Raw genomic sequence first — 24,483 nt, 5'->3', positions numbered from 1 at the left:
TTTTTGATTACCCGATATATCAAGTTTTGTGTCAAATTAATATTACGGTGAATCGGCAAATTTACAATTTTATGCATTGTTTATACTTTTGAAACAGATAAACAAAAGGAGTCTGGTTTCCATTGTAGACAAATTCCAAACCTTTTCGTGATTAATGTAACACCGGGATAAATAAGCAACCGAGCAAAGCCGAACAATCAGCTAGTCAGATAAAAGCACCCATATTCAACTCTCCTGTGTGTTATGTAACGGCTAAGAGGATGGCTATACGGACGTGTCATTCGAAAAGCGATGTACCGTACTTGAGCCTCTGTGCGGAAGGCGAGAGAAAGAGCTGCAGCGCTCTGTGTAGCATGTGCAGCGCGTCGTGCAGCATGTGTGTGTGTGTGTGTGTGTGTGTGTGTGTGTGTGTGTGTGTGTGTGATGAGCCACGCGCCTCTCTGCCGGCGCCTCTCGCGTGCCCGCCACGGCGTGCAGTCCCCACCCCTTCCTCCCGTCCCCGACCACCCACCCCCTCTCCACCCATTGATCAGGCGTCGCCGGCCGTCGCTCCTCCGCGGCGCCTCCAGTAACGCCGCGACGCCCGCCCGCACTGGTCGTGGTCGAGTGGTCGCGGTCGTGTGCCTCGCCGGCCGCCACCATGACGGCCTACCATCACCACCAAGGTAAGCTACGCCGCGGTCCAGACCGGAGGTACAGACTGTGTCCTGCACGGCTAGGTCGAGTCAGAAGAGACTTCCGACGAATCACCTTTGCGGCACTTCTATTTACCGGACGCTTCAGGGTATCGAAACAATGTTTTTGGCAGATGACAGTGTCCAGAGTGATACGGCACTCTGTTGTATGTTTAATACACTTGACCTTTGTATCAACCGAGATAGTGGAGCAAGTGTAAGTTTTGTTTTTAGCGTTCCGTACTTCAGTCGGTAAAAATGGAATCTTTATAGGCTCTCTTTGTTGGCTGCCTGTCTGTTGCTCTGTCTGTCTGTCAGTCAGTCTGTCTGACTGTTAAAAACCCTTTCCCTCAGCAATTCGTCGACGTATCAAGTTCGAAATTTGTGTCACCTACTAAGGTCTGTCGTCTCTTGAGGGTGTAAAAAACTGAAGCTTTAAGTAAATGCAGTCAAAAGACACGGCCATTTATGCCACATATTCCGATACTCGCAACTTACTGTTGAAAACCTGTAGGCCCTTCCCGTAGAATTGCGAAATTCGGTGAGAAGTAAGATTTAACAGTACGTGTAAAGGAAAAAAACCGAAAGGTGCTAATTTGTAATTATGTCACAAGAAAAATGTACTTCTTTCATAATTTTTCACATTTTTATGCAGCAACAGCAACTGATGTTGTTTATATAAGAATATACAGCCTACAGTTGCAGTTTAACTTTATCGTTTACCTAGATTTCAACGCTAGTAATAACGTCGTCTTCAGAACATAAAATATTATTTAAATGTTTGCCTAAAACAGATTATGCATCAAGTTTTATAAAGTTGACTTAGGGCATGGCCTGTTTTAGGCAAACATTTAAATAATATTTTATGTTCTGAAGAAGACGTTATTACTAACGTTGAAACCTAGGTAAATGATAAAGTTAACCTGCAACTGTAGGCTGTATATTCTTATATACACTTTTTTCATTTGTTGTCCGACTGTCTGTCAGTCTATTAAGAACCCCTATTATCAGGAAGGGGTAGCATATCAAGTAGACATCAACGTGAGATATTAAGACGTACGGTCTCTTGGCGGTGTAAAAACTTACGCTTCTTAGGCAATGCAATTAAAAGATACGGTCGTAACATATTTTGATACTCGCAGACTGTCTCATCAAAACGGTAGAGGTAGTTCACGTTGACCTAGAATCGTGGAATTTGACAAGAAACAAGATTTCAGAGTTCAAGTAAAAGAAAAACATCGAAAAATGTTAGTTTGTAATTATATCACACGAAAAAATATTTTTTGTCATTTGTTATACGACTTCAACCGTAAAACTGCAGCATTCTCGGGACCGTTATCTTGCCAGTATCAGTGCCAATAACACACAAAAATTGTCGAGATTCTCTATTCCGGCGATGGGTGAACTGTCTGTGCACATAATTAAATTTGTACGGAACGCTCAGAGCGCGCATCCTACTCGCACCTAGCCAATTTTTTAAATACAACGATGTACTCTGTTTGACACTTCGAAAGCTCTTGAAAACAGTAGTAAAGTGATATGACGCTTGTTAATATTGGCGTTGAAACTTTTCACCCAAATACAGGGTGTTCAGAAATTCCCGTTAGAAACTTCTAGGACTTGTAGAGGGGAGCGAGTAAATATTTTGAATAGGAAATAATATTGTGAATAGGATACCCTGCCCGGAAACGTCATCGAACGACACTGCAGAGCGTTAAAGCTATAGGCGCCGGCTCATGTAAATGTATGTATGTACAGGATGACTCCGTGATGATGTCACAAAGCTTCAAGGATGATGGAGAAGGATAAATATATCAGTTTGAGGAAACGAACGAGTCGAAACGTGTGGGCGAAAATCGTTCTGATATATCTGACAATGGAATACATACAACAATAAAGTAGCTGCTAAAATTTTCCAAAAAAAAGAATAAAAAAGTCTAGTAAACATGCACTCTAAAACGCACACTTTTAAAGCATCGAGCACAAGTTCGATAGAGATGTGTTGTTTCACATTAGCGAAGATGAACAAGTGCCCATAGCGCCTCAGATATGCACCTTAGAGCCCGTGTTTACGGATTTTCTTTCTTTCTTGTTTTGCTCCGCACAACCACCTCTGAAAGCTGCATGCCCTACATTCTTAGCAACAACAGTACCGTTACATTTATTCCACCGTCGTATCCGAACGATTTTCGATTGCAAATTTCGACTCGTTCGTTTCCGAACTAGGGTTCCTTACCTCTAGCTGATACATTTATCCGTCTCCATCATCCTTGAAAGTTTGTATCATCATCACGGAATCATCCCGTACATACATAAATCTGCAGGCGCCGGCACCTATAATTTGGGCGCTCTGTATCGTCGTTGAATGACGCTTCCGGACTTGGATTCCTATTCAAAATGTTACGCACTCACTCCCCTCTACAAGTCCTTGAGGTTTGTAACGAGAATTTCCGAACGCCTTGTGTAGGAGAAATGCGCTAAATTGAAAGACAGTACGGGCAGAGTCGGCTTTTGCGGGGTAAAAGCTGCCAAGTTTGACTCTCTCAAGTCTCCGGGCTTGTATCAAGCCTTTCTACTGGTTTCTTCCTTCATAAAAAGCTGTGCACTTTACAAAAAATGCAATGAACATAATGTCATTGCTGGCCGGGATTATTAGCTGAGTTTGTTGGGCCACCTGGCGCAAATCTTTCTATTTGACGCCACTTCGGCGACTTGCGCGTCGATGAAGATGAGATGAAATAATTAGGACAACACAACCCAGTCCCCGAGTGAAGGTAATCTCCGACACGGCCGGGAACCGAACTGGGAAACAGCATTGTAGGGGCAACTACGCTAACCACTAGACCACGAGCTGCGGTCTCTTCACTTAAAAACGTGTGTGTGCACTCATTTGAAATAGTTTTCCTAAGCCCCTTACGATACGCTAGAAGTTAGTACATAGTTCCATTTGCAGCAATCGTAGCTGGCCCGATATGTGTATTGCATAAAGTAGGGCCAAGAAAATGCGTTTTATCGTAGTAGCGTAGACTTGTCTTGCAGCACGTACAACGACGTGGCCTGGCATTAGAGATCGGGTTCGGTGTTCAGATTCCGACCGCTTTGCCCTTCAGGTTTGGCACATTTCTCGATTGCTTTTGCGAAAAGCTTTAACATCGTTGTTAAAACACGTTATATCAATGAACTACTCTTTTCAACAGTTTCAGAACGCCGTTACAAATTATGTCGTTCCATTAAAAATACTTGCTTAAATATCTCAGTCATTAAGAGTTCAGAGCATTACCCACACAATAAAATAATATTACTCTCTGTCTGCTATCATTTGCCGAAAACCTCATTTAGACATTCTGAACCACCACGAAATAAAAGGGGTGCGAGGTTTGGCATGGGAATGGCATCCCATGATGATCCGCAAAACAGTTTCTTTGTTTTAGGAGGTGTGAACCGTTGCAAGGGATCATCTAAATCTGTACTGCTGCAATGAAATAGTTGAAAAATTACGCTTACTTCCTATAAGGAATCGTAACTTGCATTTGTCTTTTCTCTGTTTTCTAACTCGGCGAAACAAATTAAGAAATTGCTTCGTATATTTATCAGTAACTGTTTAACTCCCTGGGTATTGAAGACTCTAACCGCTCCACTTTTCAGATAGACTGGACGTTTCCTTAGTCAGCTTCATAAAAATTTTACGTGTGCCCCGATGGGTGAGTTGATGAAAAATGCAGTGAAGTTTAATAACGTACAACCCTATATTTTGTGAAGCGTACTCCAAGTAGATAATTGTACAACTGACAACTCTCTCGTGCACATAATCCCAATGTTTTATGAAATCAAACTAACGTTGACAATTTATTAAAGAGCAACAGTTTTTTTTCCTTTTTCTGTGACGGCTTTCATGGAAATCCAGTTTCCTCTGTTACGTATTCTTCGACAGTACGAAGTTTCGACGTTCCATTCAAGTGTCCAACACATGAAATTTATTCACAATTAAGTATGTCTCGATTATCTAATTCTGTTTTGGGAGGCAGTTCTGAGGAATATGCGTCCTCTTCCGCTCATATGAACGTCTGTAACTTTGCAGCCCCTTTGTTGTATACTGTAAGATTCGTACAGTGCGACATGGAAATTGCTGGGAGAATAGGAGACAAGATGTCAGCAGTCTCCTATATTTTGAAAATTCAATGTAGATGAAGCATCAGGAGAACACACATCGCTTTGTAACGTGTGACATAGATCCACAGTCACGGATGGAATAACTACTACACTTACTGATGGACTTTCAGAAAATCTTAGTTGGCTGTGCTATACACTTCGCATGGAGGAAACTGTAGACGTAGTCAACAATTTTCTAAACAACACTACAGGTGAATTGTCTTTGAAGGAACTTGCTCTCCGTCTCCAATCTTTCGGATCACATACAGTGCTGCCACAGCCAAAATCCATATCTTCTCTCCTGTAGATTCTCTCTATTAATCTACTCTTCGCTAAGAAATACGAATTACGATCCTTTTTCTCCTGCAGCTATTAGTCTGTTTACTACTTTTGACAACTACACGGAGCGAGGTGCCACAGTGGTTAGCACAATGGACTCGCATTCGGCAGGGCAGCGGTTCAAATTCTTGTCCGGCCACCGAGGTACGGGTTTTCCCTGGTTTACCTACATCATGTTAGTCGAATGCTGAGGTACTAGTTCCTTTGAAAAGGACACGACCGATTTCCTTCCCCAAGCCGAGGTTATTCTTCGCCTCTAATAACTTACCGTCGATGGTAGGTTAAATCCTAAGCTTCTTTTTGTGATAACCGTCTCTAAGTAATAAATGTATCGTCTCTTATAAAATGTATGAATGTAATGGTAAAATATCACGAATGTCTGTTTAGATATATGAGGGAGGGCCTCATAACCCTGTTTTTTCTTTCAGGACAGTTAAATAAATATATATTTACCACTTATCACACTTGGTCATTAAAAGACTCATTCTGATTTTGGTGGTTGCATGTTTTTCGAAAAACAATGGAAAAAGCGTGGGACAGTATTTGTTGTTTGCTTTTCGATCATATTCAAAAAAATGGTTCAAATGGCTCTGAGCACTATGGGACTTAACATCTATGGTCATGAGTCCCCTAGAACTTAGAACTACTTAAACCTAACTAACCTAAGGACATCACACACATCCATGCCCAAGGCAGGATTCGAACCTGCGACCGTAGCAGTCGCGCGGCTCCGGACTGAGCGCCTAGAACCGCTAGACCACCGCGGCCGGCCGATCATATTCGAATGGCGGGGTAACATTTAAGAGGGTATACCATTTTTGTGTTTAACCGCGTCCATTTCGAATTCGAGGTAATGTTTTTCATTATGAAGAAGAAAATATTGGACCTGTTTGTGTATTTCGCATGAGTTCATTTCGTATTTGCTTATTCGTGAAGCAGGATGTACCAAAAAAAATGGTTCAAATGGCTCTGAGCACTATGGGACTCAACATCTTAGGTCATAAGTCCCCTAGAACTTAGAACTACTTAAACCTAACTAACCTAAGGACATCACACACACCCATGCCCGAGGCAGGATTCGAACCTGCGACCGTAGCAGTCCCGCGGTTCCGGACTGCAGCGCCAGAACCGCTAGACCACCGCGGCCGGCTCAGGATGTACCAACTACCGCCCGACGCTACATTTGTTCTCCGATAAAACAAGTTGTTAGAATTTTCTGATACCAGCCGATTCGATGCATGTCACGAAGTTTCCGGATAACCCAAGTGATGCGCTCGGTATAAGGTAATTGCTGTACATACAGAGGTGGTAATAAATTGCGGTTTTCTCAGAGAGCAAAGTTGCAGCGGCCCATTAATGCTCAGATGCATTGATATCGAGTAGTGAATGAAATGAAAACGTAACGGGCACTCTAAAACTAATCGTCACTTTGATGTGCCCATGAACTTACATTACAGGAGACGCCGGCTTCTAACGCGAATTGTCTTACAAGGCGATAATTACATGGCTGGTGTCTTGTCCTTGTGTACGTATTTCACTTATTGCTATATATACGATACGTTCTTAGACACGTTCATTTTGAATTTAGTCAATTGGATGTGACTAAGTAGTTATTGAAATACATTAGGCAAAGTGTTTGCTGGATAACGACGGACAACAATAGCGAAATACGTGGAAGGACGTGCAGAGCTTCGACGTTTGCTGCCGGGACTGGAAATTTATCCCCATCGTAGATAACTGTAACACATCGATCGTGTAAGTAGGTGGAATGTATACTGTTCGGTTACGCTATAGGCGAGAAATCACCGGGAATAGCAACCAACGTAAAATGTCTTCGAGTGACACTAAGTGGAATGAACTCGTAAAACTAGTTGTAGAAAAAAATATTCGCCATCCCAAGGAAATGTAATTCACAAAAAAAAGGCTAAAGGTACATATACACTGACCAATACATATTGTCGACAGTATATCCCGACAATGTTGTCCAGCAAGCCTTCGGCCACACATATTGCAGGCACATTTAAGACAATATAACCGACCACTGCTACCCGGCAATGTTTGTGGCAATATATTTACGGGCCAGATGTGTTTACCCGTGGCCACACTTTTGCCACAAAGTGCACGAACGCGAGCTAGTGGAAGTGAATGTGGCTCTCCTGCTTTTGTATCACGCTAGTTATTGAATTATAAACAACAAGAGAAATTGGACTACGTGGATGGATTATTTTTTTAAGTAAGTGGAATACTTCAGAAAATGGTGAACATGCTGGATACATAACGTTTCTAGAATTTTACCAGGATTACGAAACACGAATTCGAATATGTAGTACAAGCAAGTAGTTCGTTAACTGCTGCAACCCATACAAATAGTGTAAACCATTTACAACCCGACTGGCGATCACCGTACGGGTTTTAGCCACTGCTGGTTCGTACAGAAGTTTAATGTACCTCTTTAAAGCGCACTATGAGTCACTAAGCCTCTTGTGTGTACTATTTTCGACGTCCCGTTGCTCTGGTGGTAGATGAAGAGATGAAGCGCATTTATGAAATTCGTTAATATGACTGCTTCACAATTGCAGTGCACAGCAAACTCCCAATAACGGACGAAACAAGTGGCTACTTTTACGCTCACAAACTTTCGAACAAAATCGAAACTATAGTTTTCGTTATTGTGTTTGACTGCAGCGCTGTCGGTTAGAGCCGTAGGAAACAAAGGTGAAAGCGAGAGGAAGGCATTTATAGACAAGGACACAGATAGATATTGCCCTTGGTGGATAGTATCGGCAACGCCTCGGCACTATGTTGGCAACTACCTGAAACATCAGCAGTATTTCCCGATCATATCGTGTATTACAACCACAGTGCAGCAATGTTGACGGCATCGCTATTGCAGCCAAATATTGGCATAAAATATGGCCAGTGTGAACGCGCCTTAACAAAGCACTCGTTATATCATTTCTCGTGTGTCGCTCGCCGGTCTCGGACTCTTACCAGTTACGATTAATAGAACAAGAAAACGCCTAAGAAAGTGCGACATATTTCGTCATGTTCAGTAAGTGCGAGAGCATCGCGTAGAGGATTACTGTTAATATTCCGACAGCATGCATGCCAAGATCGTACACGCCCATCTCGCAAAATGAACATGTCAGGAAAATTAGAAAAAAATTCGGGAAAGAACAGGAAAGGGGCAAAGTAACAGTGGTAGCAGTAGCACTATCCTCCACGCCACGGAAGATAAATTGCGAAGCTATATAGGGTGAACATTAATTAAACCGACAAACTGCAGGGACGGATTCCTCACTGGAAACGACGGAAAAAAGGTCCTATGAACATGCGTTCGGAAATGCATCATTGCCACGGTAGATTGCGCTGACCAGTGAAAGTTCCTCTGACTGCGTGCCATGTGTTCCTTGTGTATTGCAGGCTGTGTGATTCACGCAGCGTACTGTAAGCAGCAGAATGGTCCGGTATTCGTGTCGGAAAAGGCCGAGATGGTGTTTGTGGAAGGCCAAGCAGATGTAAACGGTCGAGAGGCAGCACGGCTATACCAGAACAACTACCCTCATTGACACCAACCATCACACGACATTTCAAGCCCTTTTTAGGCATTTGTGGGATCATGGCTCCTTTCAGACAGACGAACGTCCAGCGGACTGTGCGTTCACGAGGTTTGGAGGACCGGGCTCTACAAGATATTGAGACGAATCCCAGTACAAGCTCCAGGCAAATGGCCCGCGAACATGTAAGCCAAAGTACGATTATGTGTACCTGCATGACAACGCGTGCATTACATCCCATGAAGGCCACTTCGATTATCTGTTGTGACGGAGATGTGATGCAGCTCTGTTCTGTGTTCCGTGACGATTTGTTGTCGTTTCACGCACGCCATCTGTTTCCGGGCACATGTTCGTAGGACCGTTTTTCCTCCATTTTCAGTCAGGGATTCGTCCTGCATTTTGTTGGTTTTATTAATGTTCACCCTGTAGATGTATTTGCGGTTGAAGCCTTACTGAAAGCTTACCACCACACACACACACACACACACACACACACACACACACACACACGCGCGCGCGCGCACACACACAAACACAAGCTATTGAAAATTCCATCCATGGAATATGAGTGGTTGTCACCTAAATTGACTGGCCGAGCGGGTCTAGGCGCCTCAGTCTGGAACCGCGCGACCGCTACGGTCGCAGGTTAGAATCCTGCCTCGGGCATGGATGTGTGTGATGTCCTTAGGTTAGTTAGGTTTAATTAGTTCTAAGTTCTAGGGGACTGATGACCTCAGATGTTAAGTCCCATAGTGCTCAGAGCCATTTGAACCATTTTTGAACCTAAATTAACTTTAATGTTTTCATTGTGCCCATCAGCACCTCTATTTTACTTCGGAGGTGGGCGAATATTTTCATGGCTGCGAAATTTTTTCCTTTAAATGCCAGAATTAACTCGTGAACAGTGGAAGTCTTTTTTTTCTAGTGTTTATTAGCGCTACTGTAGTTATTAAGTTGAATCTGGCTGTTGACGACTAACTTCATAAGCAAGTGAATGTATCGCGTAGCTTTGTTAATGTGCCTTACCTTTCGTAATGCTTTGTGTTTAAGCATGGAATTTGTCTAGCATAATATTTGTGCATAATTAAAATTAGCAATGACACGTGAAGCAAAACTTACCAAATCTTAACGTGTGAAGAGCTCTAAATATATTATTTGTAATTCAAATTTTTATCAGTTTCTCTACCCAGATGTATTAAACACTTCTTTCTGTATGTTGCCTTTCCTCAGATACTACAGTTGTTGAAGTAACATTCTGCCATATATTGAACTGTACTAATTGGTGCACTCCTTTCCAAAGTAAGGTTCTGTTCATTAGAAACTACTGATAATTTTAGAGAAATTTCCAGTTAACATTGTTTCTCGTGGTCCATCTTCGGTGGTCTTGAATTACGGTGGTCACATCGTCAGCAAAAAGGAAAAAAACTGATTTCCGCTTTATCATTGTAGCGTGGCTCGGTGGGTGTCAGGATACATGTCCGAAAGATCAACCATCAGTAGGTCCTTGAAATTTTTGGCTCTTATCGGTTTTTTCATATCAATAGATAACCTACGCGTGAGGTGCAGACAGGATTTCCCCATTACATACAAAGCTGGGGTGCTATCCCAACGTCGGAGAGCCTCAGCCATACTGACGGTATAAATAAGGGGAAAATGGGGTGAAGGAATGAACTGAAGTTTGTGTTAACGAGGATATTGGACTAAGGTAACCGTGAAGCTGTGTTCGCCAACTTGCTACCGTGGTATACTGGTTGGCACATCACCCTAGTAAGCATGAAACCCCAATTCACGTCCCGGACGTGGCACAAATTTTAATTCATTGCTTTAGCTTCTGTTCTTAACGAAAAGAAATTGGAGAGTCGTTATGTTTCCGGGAAAATGTAATTCATAAGATCAAAATTACCTTTCGTACATTTTTAGTCGCAGATATTCAAGAAACCCGGGACGTGTTGCGTAGACTTCCCAAGGGCTATCTACTTGACTTCGTGAAAGAGTTGCAATTTGTTTCCACAGAAAGGGTTCTGGAACAATGTTCAGTGAGCAGAGCGAGTTCAGTCATAACTCTTACTTTGACGTTTGAGGGGCGGCGAGCCGCATGAAACCAGTCAGAAGATAGATGACTCGGAAAATGTAGGGTATAGAGATGATAGGCGAAACGTGCGAAAATACAGCTGGCAGGTAGACGCTGGTAGCCTGTAGCGGGCTGTGATGCTGCAGTGTCGCTCGCAGACTACACGGAAATGAAGAGGACGGCGTAGCTGGCGTTTGAGGGAAACATGCTTCCCAAGCACCACGAGGCGGCGCTCGCGCTACAGCATGCGCGAAGAACATAAAACCAAATAGTTAATAACATTTAAAACTAAGTTGTGAAATTTTATACGCCTAAATTAATTTTGAACCGTAGAGATTGTTTCAACTAGTAAATACTATTGTATTTTAATAAGTGAAAGTTAAGATAAATATCTGTCACTATTTTAATTTTATTTTTATTGTGTTTATAGTAGTAAAACTTCACGAGGGCAATTCTGAATTTAAACTTTTGTGGCTCGTGAACAGTTGGTTATGTTAAAAGCGTACTATTCAGTACACCAGACATTATGAAGCACCGCACCTTCTTTTTCTATGTATCTGCAGGGTGGTCCATTGATCGTGACCGGGTCAAATATCTCACGAAATAAGCGTCAAACGAAAAAAAACTACAAAGAACGAAACATGTCTAGCTTGAAGAGAGAAACCAGATGGCGCTATGGTTGGCCCGCTAGATGGCGCTGCCATAGGTCAAACGGTTATCAAGTGCGTTTTTTTTTTTAAATAGGAACCCCCATGTTTTATTACATATTCGTGTAGTACGTAAAGAAATATGAATGTTTTAGTTGAACCACTTTTTTCGCTTTGTGATACATGGCGCTGTAATAGTCACAAACATATGGCTCGCAATTTTAGACGAGCAGTTGGTAACAGGTAGGTTTTTTAAATTAAAATACAAGACGTAGGTACGTTTGAACATTTTATTTCGGTTGTTCCAATGTGATACATGTACCTTTGTGAACATATCTTTTCTGAGAACGCATGCTGTTACAGCGTGATTACCTGTAAATACCACATTAATTCAATAAATGGCCGGCCGCAGTGGCCGAGCGGTTCTAGGCGCTTCAGTCCGGAACCGCGCGACTGCTACGGTCGCAGCTTCGAATCCTGCCTCGGGCATGGATGTATGTGATGTCTTTAGGTTAGTGAGGTTTAAGTAGTTCTAAGTTCTAGGGGACTGATGACCTCAGATGTTAAGTCCAATAGTGCTCAGAGCCATTTGACCATTTTTTGCAATAAATGCTCAAAATGATGTCCGTCAACCTTAATGCATTTGGCAATACGTGTAACGAAATTCCTCTCAACAGCGAGTAGTTCGCCTTCCATAATGTCCCCCCCCCCCCCTGAACCATGGACCTTGCCGTTGGTGGGGAGGCTTGCGTGCCTCAGCGATACAGATAGCCGTACCGTAGGTACAACCACAACGGAGGGGTATCTGTTGAGAGGCCAGACAAACGTGTGGATCCTGAAGAGGGGCAGCAGCCTTTTCAGTAGATGCAGGGGCAACAGTCTGGATGATTGACTGATCTGGCCTTGTAACAATAACCAAAACGGCCTTGCTGTGCTGGTACTGCGAACGGCTGAAAGCAAGGGGAAACTACGGCCGTAATTTTTCCCGAGGGCATGCAGCTTTACTGTATGATTAAACGTTGATGGCGTCTTCTTGGGTAAAATATTCCGGAGGTAAAATAGTCCCCCATTCGGATCTCCGGGCGGGGACTACTCAAGAGGATGTCGTTATCAGGAGAAAGAAAACTGGCGTTCTACGGATCAGAGCGTGGAATGTCAGATCCCTTAATCGGGCAGGTAGGTTAGAAAATTTAAAAAGGGAAATGGATGGGTTAATGTTAGATATAGTGGGAATTAGTGAAGTTCGGTGGCAGGAGGAACAAGACTTCTGGTCAGGTGACTACAGGGTTATAATCACAAAGTCAAATAGGGGTAATGCAGGAGTAGGTTTAATAATGAATAGGAAAATAGGAATGCGGGTAAGCTACTACAAACAGCATAGTGAACGCATTATTGTGGCCAAGATAGATACGAAGCCCACACCTACTACAGTAGTACAAGTTTATATGCCAACTAGCTCTGCAGATGACGAAGAAATTGAAGAAATGTATGATGAAATAAAAGAAATTATTCAGATAGTGAAGGGAGACGAAAATTTAATAGTCATGGGTGACTGGAATTCGAGTGTAGGAAAAGGGAGAGAAGGAAACGTAGTAGGTGAATATGGATTGGGGCTAAGAAATGAAAGAGGAAGCCGCCTGGTAGAATTTTGCACAGAGCACAACTTAATCATAGCTAACACTTGGTTTAAGAATCATGATAGAAGGTTGTATACATGGAAGAACCCTGGAGATACTAAAAGGTATCAGATAGATTATATAATGGTAAGACAGAGATTTAGGAACCAGGTTTTAAATTGTAAGACATTTCCAGGGGCAGATGTGGACTCTGACCACAATCTATTGGTTATGACCTGTAGATTAAAACTGAAGAAACTGCAAAAAGGTGGGAATTTAAGGAGATGGGACCTGGATAAACTGAAAGAACCAGAGGTTGTACAGAGTTTCAGGGAGAGCATAAGGGAACAATTGACAGGAATGGGGGAAAGAAATACAGTAGAAGAAGAATGGGTAGCTTTGAGGGATGAAGTAGTGAAGGCAGCAGAGGATCAAGTAGGTAAAAAGACGAGGGCTAGTAGAAACCCTTGGGTAACAGAAGAAATATTGAATTTAGTTGATGAAAGGAGAAAATATAAAAATGCAGTAAATGAAGCAGGCAAAAAGGAATACAAACGTCTCAAAAATGAGATCGACAGGAAGTGCAGAATGGCTAAGCAGGGATGGCTAGAGGACAAATGTAAGGATGTAGAGGCTTATCTCACTAGGGGTAAGATAGATACTGCCTACAGGAAAATTAAAGAGACCTTTGGAGATAAGAGAACCACTTGTATGAACATCAAGAGCTCAGATGGAAACCCAGTTCTAAGCAAAGAAGGGAAAGCAGAAAGGTGGAAGGAGTATATACAGGGTCTATACAAGGGCGATGTACTTGAGGACAATATTATGGAAATGGAAGAGGATGTAGATGAAGATGAAATGGGAAATACGATACTGCGTGAAGAGTTTGACAGAGCACTGAAAGACCTGAGTCGAAACACGGCCCCCGGAGTAGACAACATTCCAGTAGAACTACTGACGGCCTTGGGAGAGCCAGTCCTGACAAAACTCTACCATCTGGTGAGCAAGATGTATGAAACAGGCGAAATACCCTCAGACTTCAAGAAGAATGTAATAATTCCAATCCCAAAGAAAGCATGTGTTGACAGATGTGAAAATTACCGAACAATCAGTTTAATAAGCCACAGCTGCAAAATACTAACACGAATTCTTTACAGACGAATGGAAAAACTAGTAGAAGCCGACCTCGGGGAAGATCAGTTTGGATTCCGTAGAAATACTGGAACACGTGAGGCAATACTGACCTTACGACTTATCTTAGAAGAAAGATTAAGGAAAGGCAAACCTACGTTTCTAGCATTTGTAGACTTAGAGAAAGCTTTTGACAATGTTGACTGGAATACTCTCTTTCAAATTCTAAAGGTAGCAGGGGTAAAATACAGGGAGCGAAAGGCTATTTACAATTTGTACAGAAACCAGATGGCAGTTATAAGAGTCGAGGGGCATGAGAGGGAAGCAGCGGTTGGGAAGTGAGTGAGACAGGGTTGTAGCCTCTCCCCAATGTTATTCAATCTGTATATTGAGCAAGCAGTAAAGGAAACAAAAGAAAAATTCGGAGTAGGTATTAAAATCCATGGAGAAGAAATAAAAACTTTGAGGTTCGCCGATGACATTGTAATTCTGTCAGAGACAGCAAAGGACTTGGAAGAGCAGTTGAACGGAATGGATAGCGTCTTGAAGGGAGGATATAAGATGAACATCAACAAAAGCAAAACGAGGATAATGGAATGTAGTCGCATTAAGTCGGGTGATGCTGAGGGCATTAGATTAGGAAATGAGACACTTAAAGTAGTAAAGGAGTTTTGCTATTTGGGGAGCAAAATAACTGATGATGGTCGAAGGAGAGAGGATATAAAATGTAGACTGGCAATGGCAAGGAAAGCGTTTCTGAAGAAGAGAAATTTGTTAACATCGAGTATAGATTTAAGTGTCAGGAAGTCATTTCTGAAAGTATTTGTATGGAGTGTAGCCATGTATGGAAGTGAAACATGGACGGTAAATAGTTTGGACAAGAAGAGAATGTGGGGCTACAGAAGAATGCTGAAGTTTAGATGGGTAGATCACATAACTAATGAGGAAGTATTGAATAGGATTGGGGAGAAGAGAAGTTTGTGGCACAACTTGACCAGAAGAAGGGATCGGTTGGTAGGACATGTTCTGAGGCATCAAGGGATCACCAATTTAGTATTGGAAGGCAGCGTGGAGGGTAAAAATCGTAGGGGGAGACCAAGAGATGAATACACTAAGCAGATTCAGAAGGATGTAGGTTGCAGTAGGTACTGGGAGATGAAGAAGCTTGCACAGGATAGAGTAGCATGGAGAGCTGCATCAAACCAGTCTCAGGACTGAAGACAAAACAACAACAACAATGTTCGCACATACATTGACAATGCGCTGACGCGTGTTGTCAAGCGTTGTCGGTGGATCACAATAGCAAATATCCTTTAACTTTCCCCACAGAATGAAATCCGGGGACGTCAGGTCCGGTGAACGTGCGAACGTGCGAGCTATGTGCCGGACATCCATCACGTTGGAAGTACATCGGCGTTCTGTCATGCATCGGTAGAACATTACGTAGGAAATCAGCATACATTGCGCCATTTAGGTTGCCATCGATAAAATGGGGGCCAATTAGCCTTCCTCCCATAATGCCGCACCATACATTAACCCGCTGTCGCTGATGTTCCGCTTGTCGCAACCATCGTGGATTTTCCGTTGCCTAATAGTGCATATTATGCCGGTTTACGTTACCGCTGTTGGTGAATGACGCTTCGTCGCTAAATAGAACGCGTGCAAAAAATCTGTCATCTTCCCGTAATTTCTCTTGAGCCCAGTGGCAGAACTGTACACGACGTAGAAAGTCGTCGCCATGCAGTTCCTGATGCATAGAAATACGGTACGGGTGCAATCGATGTTGATGTAGCATTCTCAACACCGACGTTTTTGAGATTCCCGATTCTCGCGCAGTTTGTCTGCTACTGATGTGCAGATTAGCCGCGACAGCAGCTAAAACACCTACTTGGGCATCATTAATTGTTGCAGGTCGTGGTTGACGTTTCACATGTGGCTGAACACTTCCTGTTTCCTTAAATAACGTAACTATGCGGCGAACGGTCGGGACACTTGGATGATGTCGTCCAGGATACCGAGCAGCATACATAGCACACGCCCGTTGGGCATTTTGATCACAATAACCATACATCAACACGATATCGACCTTTTCCGCAATTGGTAAACGGTTCATTTTAACATGGGTAATGTATGACGAAGCAAATACCGTCCGCGCTGGCGGAATGTTACGTGATACCACGTACTTATACGTTTGTGACTATTGCAGCGCCATCTATCACAGAGCGAAAAAAGTGGTCCAACTAAAACATTGATATTTCTTTACGTACTACACGAATATGTAATAAAACATGGGGGTTCCTATTTAAAAAAACGCAGTTGATATCTGTTTGACCTATGGCAGCGCCATCTAGCGGGCGAACCATAGCGCCATCTGGTTTCTCCCTTCAAGCTAGACGAGTTTCGTTCTTTGTAGTTTTTTCGTTTGATGCTTATTTCGTGAAATATTTGGCCCGGTCACTATCAATGGACCACCGTGTATACATATTACTAAAGTTCCCTGCCGCATTTTTCTACACGTGAAGGATAATCACAGGAATTTCTGTAGAGATTTCACTAATAGACAGGCTAGTCGTTGGCTGCAGATACCTCGTGCTACCTGTGCGAAGCCGGGGCAGTACGCTAGTGGTTATACAAAGATGCCAGTCCCATCAGTCTGCAGTTTTTAATTGCGACGTATACAAACTTACGACAGCATACATTTGCTGTTTAGCAGGGGGGAACATTTGTATGTTTGCACAACGTGCCTACATTACTCATACGTTACTGACAAACTTGGATTATGGTTATATATATAATGCAGTTATTAACTGTAGCTTTTCTCTTATGTTTGTTTTAAGAGACTTTAAGGTGTCTAACGCCGAAACTACTAATCATAATAAAGTGCATATGCAGTTAGTGACTGAAAATAATTGTAGTAAGAGTGTGACCATGATCGTAGGCGCTCAGTGAGACATTATGTCCGCTCTTTAAAAAAAATTGAGTTAGTTGAAGATATAGTTTTTTTTTCCTCCAGAAAAGTGCGCCAGTTGTGCCGAAGTCCTTCCTCAGTAGCCCTTCATTTCAATGCGCGGGACAGGCAAGCAGAAGCCACACTTGGTCGAGTCGCCTCGCGTCTCGCGTCCGAAGCCGGCCGTCCTTGTGGTATTTCTGGCGGAGCGGCGGAATGTGACGTAGGTGGCCGAGCTGTCACTGCTATTAAAGCCCCCAGGTGACAGGCGGGCTGTCATATGCTGTGGTATGGAAACGTCGCGCAGTCCGGTCTCGTTTAGCACCTTGAAGGCATTTCCACAAGAAAAGATCTGGATCGGGGATAGTCAAACCTTTTTTATCTGGCACACACTTTTGTATCTCTGCTAGTGGCAAAATTTTCTAACTCTACCCCATTTGCACAGCAGTGGTGATTTATAAAGTAGGGAAGGAACTTTATAAAACTGAATCAGCAGAGTTACAACACATTAAAGTATATAATAGTAATTATTGAACAAATACTTTATGTCAAAATTTTATAAAAATCCCCTGAAAATGTTTGCAAAGCCACAAGTGTCGAAAGTTCCATGCGGCTTTTCGCGGATGATGCTGTAGTATACAGAGAAGTTGCAGCATTAGAAAATTGTAGCGAAATGCAGGAAGATCTGCAGCGGATAGGCACTTGGTGCAGGGAGTGGCAACTGACCCTTGACGTAGACAAATGTAATGTATTGCGAATACATAGAAAGAAGGGTCCTTTATTGTATGATTATATGATAGCGGAACAAACACTGGTAGCAGTTACTTCTGTAAAATATCTGGGACTATGCGTGCGGAACGATTTGAAGTGGAATGATCATATAAAATTAATTGTTGATAAGGCGGGTACCAGGTTGAGATTCATTGGGAGAGTCCTTAGAAAATGTAGTCCATCAACAAAGGAGGTGGCTTACAAAACACTCGTTCGACCTATACTTGAGTATAGCTCATCAGTGTGGGATCCGTACCAGATCGGGTTGACGGAGGAGATAGAGAAGATCCAAAGAAGAGCGGCGCGTTTCGTCACAGGGTTATTTGGTAAGCGTGATAGCGTTACGGAGATGTTTAACAAACTCAAGTGGCAGACTCTGCAAGAGAGGCGCTCTGCATCGCGGTGTAGCTTGCTCGCCAGGTTTCGAGAGGGTGCGTTTCTGTATGAGGTATCGAATATATTGCTTCCCCCTACTTATACCTCCCGAGGAGATCACGAATGTAAAATTAGAGAGATTCGAGCGCGCATGGAGGCTTTCAGACAGTCGTTCTTCCCGCGAACCATACCCGACTGGAACAGGAAAGGGAGGTAATGACAGTGGCACGTAAAGTGCCCTCCGCCACACACCGTTGGGTGGCTTGCGGAGTATAAATGTAGATGTAGATGTAGATCCGCCTACTGCCCACCACGAAAGCTGGAACGCTCACTATTGGGCGCCAGGGACCAAGTTGACTATCACTGGTCTAGATACTGTGTTGCGTATACGGCTGTGAATTAGAAAGCCGGTGGAAAGACCTATTAAAAATAAGAATTAACCAATTTTACTCTGTACATGCAAGTTTGTTATTTTTACCGTAGAAGTGTCAAATTACACATAATGCTGTCAAGAGTCTTTTGTTGTAACATCATTGATGTACGGTGTAGCATATGGTGAATGATAAGACGTTTAAATTGCGGAATGCAAGGTCATTCATTTTGTGCCTTACCTAGCCTGCAGGAGTGTTTAGTGATGCAATATCTCTTGCAGTTTGTCGTGGCACTGTGAAGACATAACGATTATACGTCCAGCAGTAATTCCTCCGTTCCTTCCTCTGTACATTTACAGTTAATTGGTAATTCTCTGTAGAGATTAAAATACATCTCATACGAATTTAAACTTTATTTATATGATGAAGTCTCTGAATGGAACGTCTTTTTACAGAACTATACAAACAGAGTATATCATAACTGAACGGTAATACGACAGGAAAGCAGTCCTCACATACAAGGGAGGAGGAAGATTAAGAGACAGTATTGCAGTCAGTTGGGTTTAAATTACACACTTCTTATTAAACTGAAGTCCTGAACTGTAACTGTGGATCATGGCATAACGGTACGTTGTGTTCGTCTGCCCTAATACGTATTACATCGGAATGAATGACGGGAACAGGTTGACGTCCAATAAACATCGAAGTCAATGGAGCACTAGTTCGCGATAGAAAACGTCTGAGGTTTTGTTGAAGGAATCACCCTGACTTTCGTTTTAAGTGGTATACGGCAGATGAAGACTTGAAGTCATTACTCCGAAGAAGACTTTTTTTATTGGCTTTCGGAACATGCCCGTAAGGCCAGCTCACAGGTGGAAAAACGATACGACATTGTGCTTCGACAGTTCAGAATATTCATTAGGGTCAAGTCGTACCCTGGTACGAAGTTACACCCTTGTCATTGACGCTACTAGGCGATTTTCGTGTCAGATATGACGATACGAAAGTAAGGACAACACAATACCCAGTTCCCGAGCGGAGGAAATATCGCCCCCCCCCCCCCCCCCCGACAGGAGGAAATATCGCCTCCTCCCCGGCCGGGAATCGAGCCCGGGCCCAGTCGGTTAGTAATCTGCCGCACTGGCCCCGCAGCTGCCGATGTGGATCGAATAAGCGTTGAGTGCGACGACTCTGTCGCTGCTCAGCAGTGGCGGCCGAGCCACTGTCCGGCCAGCTCCTTGCTCAAGACTACGTCTCTAATTGCTGTTCCTAATTTGTCTTATCGAGATACGGTATATAGAAGAGAAAAAAACGTCATTGTCTGTCTCATTGATTTGTAAGGCTTCAAGGACACACACACACAAATATTTTATGCGTCCCTTGTTACAGTTGTCAAACAGTTACTGAATAACAATATGTTAATGTGTGAAACAAATATTTCCAATGGAAAAGTTATCATCGATTCCCTGTGAACTCTCAGGTAGAATTTATAGAATTAATACTAAAAGTGAAATGTATCTCTAAAGGAAAATCTATGTTATATATTTACTAATAGTAAATAATTAAATGTTTATTGGAGTTACGTCCGCAGCTGTTAATAATTGTTTAAGTGGTCTGATACCACCTGCAGTTGTCATTTTCCCAATCTTGTCTACAATTTCGTTTTTGGACCAATTTCAAGTACGCCGATAGACGAAAGCAGAATTCAGTGCGTTAACGGTAGTTTATAGTTAAACCCAGCAACAATTCAGATCATAAAATGAAATAGGATTAATAATACCTTGCTATATAAAATTACAGCGATGGCACGTTGTTGTGCCGGCCGCGGTGGCCTAGCGGTTCTAGGCGCTTCAGTTCGGAACCGCGCGACTATTACGGTCGCAGGTTCGAATCCTGCTTCGGGCATGGGTGTGCGTGATGTCCTTAGGTTAATTAGGTTTAAGTAGTTCTACGTTCTAGGGGACTAATTACATCAGATTTTAAGTCCCATAGTGCTCAGAGCCATTGGAACCATTTTTGATGGCACGTTGTGCCATTCTTGTCTCGGCACATGTTTTGTCTCCATGGAATTCACTGCCATTGTGCTTGTTTGTCGAGTCATAATCTCTGTATGTCGGCTGTCTAGTTTAGCATAAGCACTTTGTAACAACGTTTTCCGTAATGCACTACCCACATTAACCGCTGTTCGTCCAGTGTGAAGTGCAATTAATTTTAAATTTGTGAAGTACCCCGACTCAACGTGCTAGTGATCCTCGATGTATGACAACTATGACATGTGCATTTATAAGCTTATGCCAAACTACACAGCTGACATACAGAGATCATCTACTCGACACAAAAGCACGATGACAGTGGACGCCATTCAAATAGTCTGACGGAAAAAAATCGCAACACCAAAAGATAATTAATGTAGAGTAATGAAATTTCGGTAATACATTTGTCTGGGTAACGTATTTAAGTGATAAACATTGCAAGATCAAGGGTTAATGTAAGCACGAGATGAGCCATCGCAAATGTGAAATGCCAGTACATTCATGACCGGTGTAACAGCCAGAATGTTGAATGCAAGCATGCGAATGTGTATGCATTGTGTTGTACAGATGTCGCATCTTTCAAATAATTTCCGGGAATTCAGCCAGGTAACACTTTCAGCGACCGCCGATATTTCGGCGACAGAACATCCCGCCATTTTCAAGGCAAACTGCAACGGACAGGCGATGTACATGCAAATTTAAAACCTCGGTTCTCGGACTGATGCAGGAAAGATAACACACGCAAACACTGAACAGTAGTGCACCAATGATGACCATATCGATAGCTCTGTCTTTGGTCATCTTTGGTGGCACTAGTGTCCAGTGTGTGTGTGTTATCTTTCCTGCATCAGTCCGAGAACCGAGGTTTTGAATTTGCATGTACGTCGCTTGTCCGTTGCAGTTTACCTTGAAAATGGCGGGGTGTTCTCCCGCCGAAATATCGGCGGTCGCTAAAAGTGTTACCTGGCTGAATTCCCGGAAGTTATTTGAAAGTTGTATACGCCAGGAGAAACTCAGGTCTCAGGTGTCGCATATCTCTTTGTGGAATGGAGGAGTTCCATGCTTGTTGCACATGGTTGGTCAATACGGGGACGGTTAACACTGTTTCTGAATGACGCTGGAGCTTTCGTCCGATGATGTTCTCATATGTGCTCGATTGGAGACAGATCTGGTGACCGAGCAGGCCAAGGCAACATGTCGACACTTTGTAGAGCATACTGGGCTACAACAGCAATACGTGGGTAAGCGTTATCCTATTGGATAACACCCATGCTTTCATGAATGGCAGTACAGCTGGTCGAATCACCTGATTAACGTGCAACTTAGCAGTTAGGGAGCGTGGGATAACTACGAAAGTGCTCCTGCTATCATACGAAATCGCTCTCCAGACCGTAACTCCAGGTGTAGGTCCAATGACGCAGACAGGTTGGTTGCAGGCCTTCAACTGGACTACTCCTTATCAACACACGGCTATCGCTGATACCGAGACAGAACCAGCTTTCATCAGGAAACACAGCAGACCTTCACCCTGCCCTCCAATGAGCTCTAGCTTGACACCACTGAAGTCGCAAATGATGGTGGTTTGTGGTCATTGGAATGCACGCTACAGGGCGTCTGGCTCGGAGTTGTCCTTAAAGTAACCGATTTGTAACAGTTCTTTGTGTCTCTTTGGTGCCAACTGCTGCTCAAATTGCTACTGCAGATGCAGTACGATGCACCAGAGCCATATATCGAACGTGATGGTCTTTCCTCCCGGTAGTGTCACGTGGCCGTCCGGAGTCCAGTCTTGTTGCGACCGTACGTTCCCGTGACCACCGTTGCCAGCAGTCATGTGCAGTAGCTACATTGGTGCCAAGTCGCACAAGGAACATCTACCTTCTCGTAGCCCTGTTACGGTACCAAGTTCAAACTCAGTGAGGTGTTGATAACGCTGTGCGGCCCCTCCCGCCGGAGGTTCGAGTCCTCCCTCGGGCATGGGTGTATGTGTTGTTCTTAGCATAGGTTAGTTTAAGTAGTGTGTAGGTCTAGGGACCGATGACCTCTGCAGTTTGGTCCCTTAAGAACTCACACACATTTGAACATTTGTTGATAGCGGCGTCTTTGCCGGCTCAAAGGCGTTCTTGATTAACATCAACTCACCACGTCCAATCTCAAAGATAACTAACTCTCACCACCATTGCAGCGTGTATTCAAAGCAAATCTGATTTTCATTCTCATAGTAGTAGCGCTACTAGCGTCACTCTTTTGCGACTGGCGCGAATTTTAATAGACATAGTCTTTAAGCTGTAGAAATATACCTATCAATTTTCGTTTATATCGCGCAACTCCTCCTTGGTTTTGCAACTCCTTTTTCGTCAGTGTGTAAAATATGTGCAGTGACTAGTATGGCTGAATTTTTATATCGTAAGTTTTTACTAATCCTAGGTTAGTTTATGATCTGAATTGTTACTGTGTTTAACTTAGAGTATGGTGGCTGCGTAGTATCGCTTAAGCTTCGGTACAAATGTCGTAGTTGTCATAAAACCATCAGCAGTAGTACTGGCGGACTCGGGGAGTGGGACGGGAGGGGGGGTGGGGGCGATCGCCACGGGCCTCTGGTCTTGGGGGCCTCGAGTTTGGAGTCCCCCCCCTCCCCCCCACCTCGAGCAATTTTAATCAAACAGCCAAAATACGATTCAGTAAATAATAGGCAGTTTGGAGTTCGAGGTTCTATACGTATGCTATTTATAAACATGTGTACCTGTTTAGCTCTTATCAGTCCAAGGCAGTGAAGAGCGTACCATTGATTTATTAGTTTGTTAACTAATGTACTACATTCTAAAAATTAATTTTTCGATGGTTATTCACAGCTCTTATACTGTTTATTTTACGAATATGAAGATCTACTACGAACTATAGTAGAGTCATCTAGATATAAGCAGCGGTATTTACCAACAGTAGACATCAATATCACCACTAGAGTCATGTTTTCTTCTGCTTAACACATCCAGTATCGTAAATCTTTATCCAGTTACTATCAGTGCATTATAGGTCTGCTCTCCTTATGGCGGCTTCGACGCGATGATTGATCCAAGCAACAGAGAAATTATGTGAAGCTTTCTTTCCTAAAAGGAACAACATATATATTAAAGAATGTGAACAAGGGCAATCAATTTGAACCTTATTTTAAAATTACGTTATAATTTGTAACTTGTTAGGAGACCAAATGAAGATAATAGCTTCTGCAGGACTTCCCCTCCACTTCCATTTGAATCACACGGGGAATACCCGTCAGAAAGGGGAAAGCCACAGCTGTCCGCTCGCACATGCGCTCTAGAATACCTGGAGTCTCGTGTCAATTTAATTTCATTCTTCGGAAGGCCCGATTAGAAATACCACATAATTAATGTAATTTTTATTTGATTTTTGTTGTGACGTTTTAAGTGTGTTCAAATAGTGATTTATAATCACGTATCTAAGAAGAGCCCAAAAAATAAGCAATTATATTTCTAGCTATGCTATTATTATCTCGAAATGTTCTACTACGAAGTATCAGAATAAGAAATGCATTCATACTTCACATTCTGTAATCCTTTGAAAACATTAGATTCTTTCTGTACTCTATTTAAAGCAAATAACACTTTGTTGTAATCTCGAAATGCGTCACGAATTGTAGAATCGTGATGTTTAACAAACAGATAATGGTTCATCAAATAGTAACATAAAAATGATCTTTTTATCCACTGAAACAAATGGCTTTAGTACCAGCCGCAAAATAAACGCTATACACAACATCCATTTTAAAATGACCACGCGTTTATTA

At 42.9% G+C, this 24,483-nt stretch overlaps 1 long non-coding RNA gene across 1 annotated transcript in view; it reads left to right on the top strand.

The window, feature by feature from the left end:
- Window positions 1-577: 577 nt before the first annotated feature.
- The window catches only part of LOC126190639 (uncharacterized), a 524,483-nt gene continuing 500,577 nt past the window's right edge, over window positions 578-24,483 (top strand). Inside the window, exon 1 of the long non-coding RNA XR_007538265.1 lies at window positions 578-665. This is a non-coding gene — a long non-coding RNA (uncharacterized LOC126190639). The remainder of the gene's footprint in view (window positions 666-24,483) is intronic.

This window comes from Schistocerca cancellata, chromosome 6, assembly GCF_023864275.1.
Source record: "Schistocerca cancellata isolate TAMUIC-IGC-003103 chromosome 6, iqSchCanc2.1, whole genome shotgun sequence".
Classification (NCBI taxonomy): domain Eukaryota; kingdom Metazoa; phylum Arthropoda; class Insecta; order Orthoptera; family Acrididae; genus Schistocerca; species Schistocerca cancellata.
Note: the sequence above shows the minus strand (reverse complement) of the source record. Positions and strands in the feature narration are given on the sequence as shown.